Source organism: Notothenia coriiceps, unplaced genomic scaffold (assembly GCF_000735185.1).
Source record: "Notothenia coriiceps isolate Sejong01 unplaced genomic scaffold, NC01 NC01_scaffold00024667, whole genome shotgun sequence".
Lineage (NCBI taxonomy): Eukaryota > Metazoa > Chordata > Actinopteri > Perciformes > Nototheniidae > Notothenia > Notothenia coriiceps.
In genome coordinates this window covers 6,801,274-6,808,107 of record NW_011357368.1, presented here as the reverse complement: position 1 = coordinate 6,808,107, position 6,834 = coordinate 6,801,274, and positions in this window count along the sequence as shown.

Genomic DNA, 6,834 nt, shown 5'->3' with positions numbered 1-6,834 from the left:
GCTGGTAGCTGGAGAGGTGCCAGTTCACCTTGAGCAAGGCGCCTAACCTCGAAACTGCTCCCTTGGCGCTGGATACCTGGCAGCCTCTCTGCTCTGCCATCTCTCCTCTGCATGTGGTTGTGCATGTATATCCTCTGTGTTTGTGCATGTATATCCTCCCCTGTGTGTGTAATGTGTGTAAACACAACAGAGTGGGGAAAGACATTTTTAAGGGATTAATAAAGTATGTCTTCTTCTTCTTATCATCGTATGGTCTGCTAAGGAACATGCACACCCATAATCAGATCCTTATCACAGTTTTTTTCACACCAAAGTTTCAACAGGGTTTACCTGACATCTAAACGTATTAAACATTCCTGTTCCCTTACAGTCGTCACAAAAAAATACACATTTGATGATGTCAAAAGGTTATCCACAAAACAAATATACTATTGGCAAAATATATTTGGGAATTTTGATAACAACTGACACTGCAGGATAGCAGATCAGGTATTTGTCTTTGTTTCCCTAAACAGATTCAACAGTAAAATATGTGGCAACATTGCTCCTGATGACGCTCGTTCTGCAGTTGGCTGCACTTCGGTATCCAAACATCTGACATCCCTCTGCACTCTTTTACATTAATCACCATGCAGCAAGATCCCAACACACTTAACAATTAAAAAAGCCTGATGCAAATATGAAAAATTCCCTTTCTGATATTTAACTGAAGTAGCTTTTTACTAATTAGTCTAGTACCAATTATTGTTGGACATCTCAGTTAAGTCTCTTATTTTGGGCGCAATTTTTCTTCTAAATTCCACAGTGAGAATACCAGGACAGACTGCTTGATTGAAATGCACTCAGCTCACTCACTCTTTTGTTCTCTCAGTATCTTTCACATCTGGACATACCTTCACATGTGCACTATAGTTTGTATCACTTTTGATTTAGATTTTAAAACATACTCACAGTAAAGGCAATAAACTATACAACTTTCTTCCTCTCTTCCCAGTTTTCTTGCATTACACTCCTCTCTTCTTCCCCGTTTTTATTACCCTTTTTCCGTCTGGCTTAACATGTTCCTGCTATTCATTTAAAAACATCAAGACTCCATTTCCTCAAAGTGAACTTGAAACGGAATTGCAGCTTTTGCTAGGATGTCTTCACAGACAGTTAAACTGGAGTTTAGTTATCTTTCAGTGAAAATCTCTGCCCTCCCTGTATATTTATATTTTGTATTTATATTGTTTCCTGAATGAACTTTATACTTAGGGCTTTGCTGTTCCTTCTGTTCGCACATGGGGTAAACAGAAACCTTTGACAGAAACGCAAAGTGATAAACCATATCTGTGTTATTGCAACATAGATTTGGCTGTTTGTTTTGGGTTCAGGAGGATCTCCAGGAACTGTTGATGAACACACACCACACACACACACACACACACACACACACACACGCACGCGGCTGTGTGACTTGATTCCTATGTGCAGCTCTGGCTCCCTGCCATGGCCTCTTTCTGTGTGTGTGTGTGTGTGTGTGTGTGTGTGTGTGTGTGTGTGTGTGTGTGTGTGTGTGTGTGTGTGTGTGTGTGTGTGTGTGTGTGTGTGTGTGTGTGTGTGTGTGTGTGTGTGTGTGTGTGTCATAAAATACATTGTTACATGTGTATGCACAAACTTAAAAAAATATTCACGAACAGCCTAAGAAAACAGATGCATAAGGTGTTTCTGGTTTTTGTTCCAGAAAAAGAAAAAAGACATGAGTCTGATCTACTCTATGAAGTCTGCAAAACTAACTCGATATGGTGCAACAGCTCCCCTTGCTGGTGAATCAGACAAATGGAGGAATTGTAAATTGTAATATGGTAATCTAAAGATATTGGTCTTTAAATCCATTTAAATGCAGCTTATCTTTTTACATATGTTTAACAATTTTCCCTAAATGTTTAACACATAACACGTTTATGTATGGTTATTTATTCACAAATTGACAAGTTTTATTATAAAACAGTTTGACACAATGTCCCAATTTGATGGTTAATTCTACTGCCCTTTATTTGAAATAGCAAAGAAATATCTAAAGGGGAGATTATTCCCTTCACAACTTCAATTAAAGAGTGTAGCGTGTACAGCAGAGATGAAAATAATAGATCCTACTCGAGTACAAGTACAAGTAACCTTTCTTAAATATATAATATAATAAAGGTTACCCAAGCAAAAGAAAAATCACTTGTTTAGAAATGTAGTTAGAGAAAAGTAAAACGTTATATAAAATACTTCCAAATTAGTGCAAACCAAGGGCTGTGATAACTGGAAGCAGAAACATGTGCAGATATTTTATTTAGATATGTTCATGTTGAGAAGGCCTGTGGCCTACAACTGATAATAAATTATCAAAATAAGCATTCCTGAGCAGGTTAAATAGCATTACCAGTGTACACTAGGCATTAGGTGACATGAATAAAAATAACCTGACACTTAAACAGCAGAATAAAAACACATCAAGGTCGCAAACACAGGTGTCCAAACAATATAAGCTTCAGTGCAGCTGCAGCCAGTGTATACCCCAAACAGTACACCACAAACACACATAACGGTATTGGGATATAGCAATGAAAGAGATGCAGCTTTTGATTGACACAACGCTTCCTTGTGATGCACCTGGTTGATATCACTCTCTACACAGTCAGTTACATTTATATGAGTCTATTGTTACATGCATACAGTGTGTTATAGTAGGCCTACTTACCTGTCTCCAAGGTATTCTGTTATTTCGCAAAGTCGCGCGTCAGGTGTGTTTGTTTTGGGTCACTTAGCATGCTAGCAAATGAAACAGTGATTCATTTAGTGGGAATGCTGACACAGCATTCCAACTATCTGTAATGCTACGCACGAAATTCTTTATTATTTAGAGTGCGTGATGTCACAGAGTGGAGGACAGATTTAATTTTGCCTTCATATTTTCATTTAAACCTGCCATAATTCCCAAACCCTACATTCCTGAGACATCATTTTTCATGACAAACGTAGGAAAACATCTTGTAGCTTGAAAGATAAACAAAAATTAAGCAACATAATTAAACAAAATGCCTCTTGAGGGCATGAAGTGACAAAAACTTTCAACATGTCTCCATTAAAACCCATTGTAAATTCAGCCTCACCTTTCCCCACCACAGCACCCGCACACCTTTAGTTAATCTGCCAAAAAGGCCATATTATTAACCCGAAATCTATCACCTCTTCACGCTTCAACAGCTCTACGTCAAATCTGACATCTCACCATATGCCGTTACCATGGAAACACATCCCTCGCCATAAAACAGGATGTTGTCCTAACGCCTATGAAAAGGGTCAAAACAGCACCAGACTTCAGATAATGGTTAACGGTCCTGCCCTCAACAGCTCTAGGTAAATTATGGGGTGTCATCATATGCCGTAACTCCTATGAAAATGTTCAAAAAGTGCTCAAACTTCACATGTGTGCTAACAGTCCAGCCGTGAAGACATCTAAGGGACAGTTTTGAGACTAATTCAAATGCCGTTGCCATGGCAACACAATGCTCACCATGAAACACGGTTTTCTCATAAATTCAGCGAAAATGCTCCAAACGGCCCAGAACTTCACATGTTTGGTAACGATGCAGCCATGAATGCATCTAAGCATATTATGGGATGTCATCAAATGCCGTTGGCATGGTGAGAGATCATTCGCCATCAAGTTAGTTCAAAAGTTTGCAGTTCAAATATTCTGTTGCTTTTCCAAGCCTTTTTACTTTCTTTTCTTCTCTCATCACACATTCAAGCCCCCAGTGTTCATGTATCATTTCAATTGTCAGCATAAAGCATTCCCACTAGCAATTTCTTCAGGAATTGCATTCTCTAGCTAATGTCGATGTGTTTTATTTAAACCAAGATGATGTATATACTAATGCTAACGTCAACCCATAATGAACTGATTGTTAATTTAAAGGCATTATTTTGCATTGTATTTCTCACCAAGTGCTAGTGCTTTTTCTGTTCTCTAGATGCAAATGAAGATTTAGCAAAGTACCATATTAGTATACTAGTAGCAACAAAAATGCAACGGTCAATAACAAGAACAAATACGCAAGTAGCCTAAATGTTTACTGATTTTTTTTAATACACAAAGAAAACAAGAGTGTAATTGAGTCAGCTTGCCTAAGAAACCCACATTAGAGCACAGTAGCCACTTATGATTCACTGGCCTACATCAAAAAACAATCCTGGGACACACTTGGTCCAAAACCATATGTTTTTGCAATCAGAGCTCATTGTTTGGAGTGAAGGACAACACAAACAATGGTGATGCTAATGGGTATTCAGATACTATCCAGCAGAGGGCAGTAGAATAGAGCAAATACAAGCAAGATTCTGTGTAATCATACTATAGACTGAATTGATAATACAGAGTGTAAATAACATGTGTTATTCAGGTTGCCACAAAATTGGAATCACACCGTTTTTTGAAATATAAAGGAAAATCATGGCGACTTTAATTCGATAGCATATTTTAACTACAGGACAGGGTATGGGGTACACAACATGCATTAATATACATAAGACAGCAATAAAGGGGCAATATAAACATACACATAAATACAAAGGAGTTAAATATTAATGGAAAAAAAGAATACAGGAATACATTTTTAAACAATTGCAACATATTGAACAGCAGAATAGTGTTATGGTGCTGCTACAGTGCAGTGCAAGACATGAATCAATTAAATATTAATAATTCTGATTATATAGTAACATTTACAGTTGATTCAAATGGAACTAAGAGGTGTAGCCTTAACTGTGGCACACTTCTCCAAAGTTAAGGGACACAAATAGTCCATATAGTTTTGGCCATATAGTCTACTGCAGGATATTTTGCCAATTTCATCCAAAGAAAACAAGTGAAAAGAATTGATCTGAACTCTCGCTCCATCACTCTCTCACACTCTCTCTGCCCTGTGTTATTGTCTCGTTGTCCATTGCTAGACATTTGAGAGACATTTGTCACTGTTATCTTGTTTTTAAACCTCCTACGTCCTCCTCTCTTGCTCTTCTTCTCTCTTCTTCTAATTGAATCCACAGGAGTGAATTCCAGTGGGCAGGGGAGGGAGGAGGTGATGTCGGAGGTCAGAGGTTAGGTTACGACCTCTGCCCTGTGAGTAGAACCCTACTGTGCGGCGTTTCTGGATGTGTGCGTGCGCATTAAACCGAATCAAGAGAGAGTCATAGTTGTTATGTATTATGCATAACTAAACATTCCGGTGCAGTCACTCTGGTTATCTTTAGACAAGGTAGCTGCTAAGCCTTTATGTTAATTGTTGAATATAATGTGCTTTACTTCATTTGACAGTTATTGTGTGTTGTCTTTACTGTTATAGTAAGTATTCCTTTAAATAAATAACAGCCGTTCAAATACATTACTTTTAAGAAGGTAGTTGTATTAATGCCAGATAGTGGGAATCATTTTTGAAAGCACAGTATCCCTAAGAATAAAACTGCAGCTTTACTAAAACTTTACTGACTGACAGGAAAACTCTCTTCACAAATCCCAAACTCTCTCTGTAAATCCGAAAGGCTCTGTGTAAGCACAAAAACACACAAATGCACTCTCTCACACATATACACACACACTCACAAACACACACACACACACACACACACACACACACACACACACACACACACACACAGCGGATGGAGCAGGGGGTACATTGTGTAAGACAGAAGGCGGTGATAAGGGGGGTGAAGAAAGGGGAGGAAAAGAGGAGCAGATGTTCATCAGCTCTACAGACCCCTCCTCCCCTCTCCTTAATATTTCAATAGCAATAGTAGCCTCTCATCTGAAGAAGCCTGTGGCTGTATAGGAATGACTTCACTTAATCATGAGAGATTCAATAGGCTGAGTGTTTGTTTGCGTGTGTGTGTGTGTGTGTGTGTGTGTGTGTGTGTGTGTGTGTGTGTGTGTGTGTGTGTGTGTGTGTGTGTGTGTGTGTGTGTGTGTGTGTGTGTGTGTGTGTGTGTGTGTGTGTGTGTGTGTGTGTTACTTTGTCTGTCTTTGTTGTCTTACTGAGAACAAGACACAGATAGACACACACAACACACAATGTTACATTAAAATTGGTTCACTCTGTTGGTTGTACTGATTCTCTCTCTCTCTCACACACACATTCCCACACACGTATGCTCACACGCACACACTGTTCGGATTATGGTTTAGCTAGCTTCCCTTTCCTTAGCTAGCCCTCCTAGCATGCCTATCCGTTTCTTATAGCTCCAAACTCCAATCTCTCCCTGTTAATGGAAACACGCTGCAGTGTTTGTATGTTATGTGTGCTGTCACATATCTCACAAAACACGTGTTACTTTATGGTTTCATCCTTTTTCTTCAAAAACATCTTAGGTGTACAACAGAGGCATCCTGCCTGCAGTAAATCATCTTAGGGCCTCCCCATGGAGCAATGTCACCACTGTGAATCTCTTCTAATATCAAACAGATGTTGATTCTGCAAATGTTTTCCTAATGACTAGGCTAATTATTTCACTGCAGGAAGATTATGTGACAAAGAAGGGAATGCGTCCCATGACACATGTTTGTGCATCTGGCTGAGTAATCCCAAATCTGTAACTTTTTTCCAGTTTTATAGAAACCTAATGCCTTCCCCTCATTTCCCCTGTTTCTTCTTAATAGCCCCCAATACTGTTCCTTCATCCGTCTCCTCACCCCCTTCTCTTCCCTCCTAACAAGCCCTTCTATCCCACCAATTCACTACCTTCTGTTATTTCCAGTGTGTGTGTGTGTGTGTGTGTGCGTGCGTGCGTGCGTGCGTGCGTGCGTGC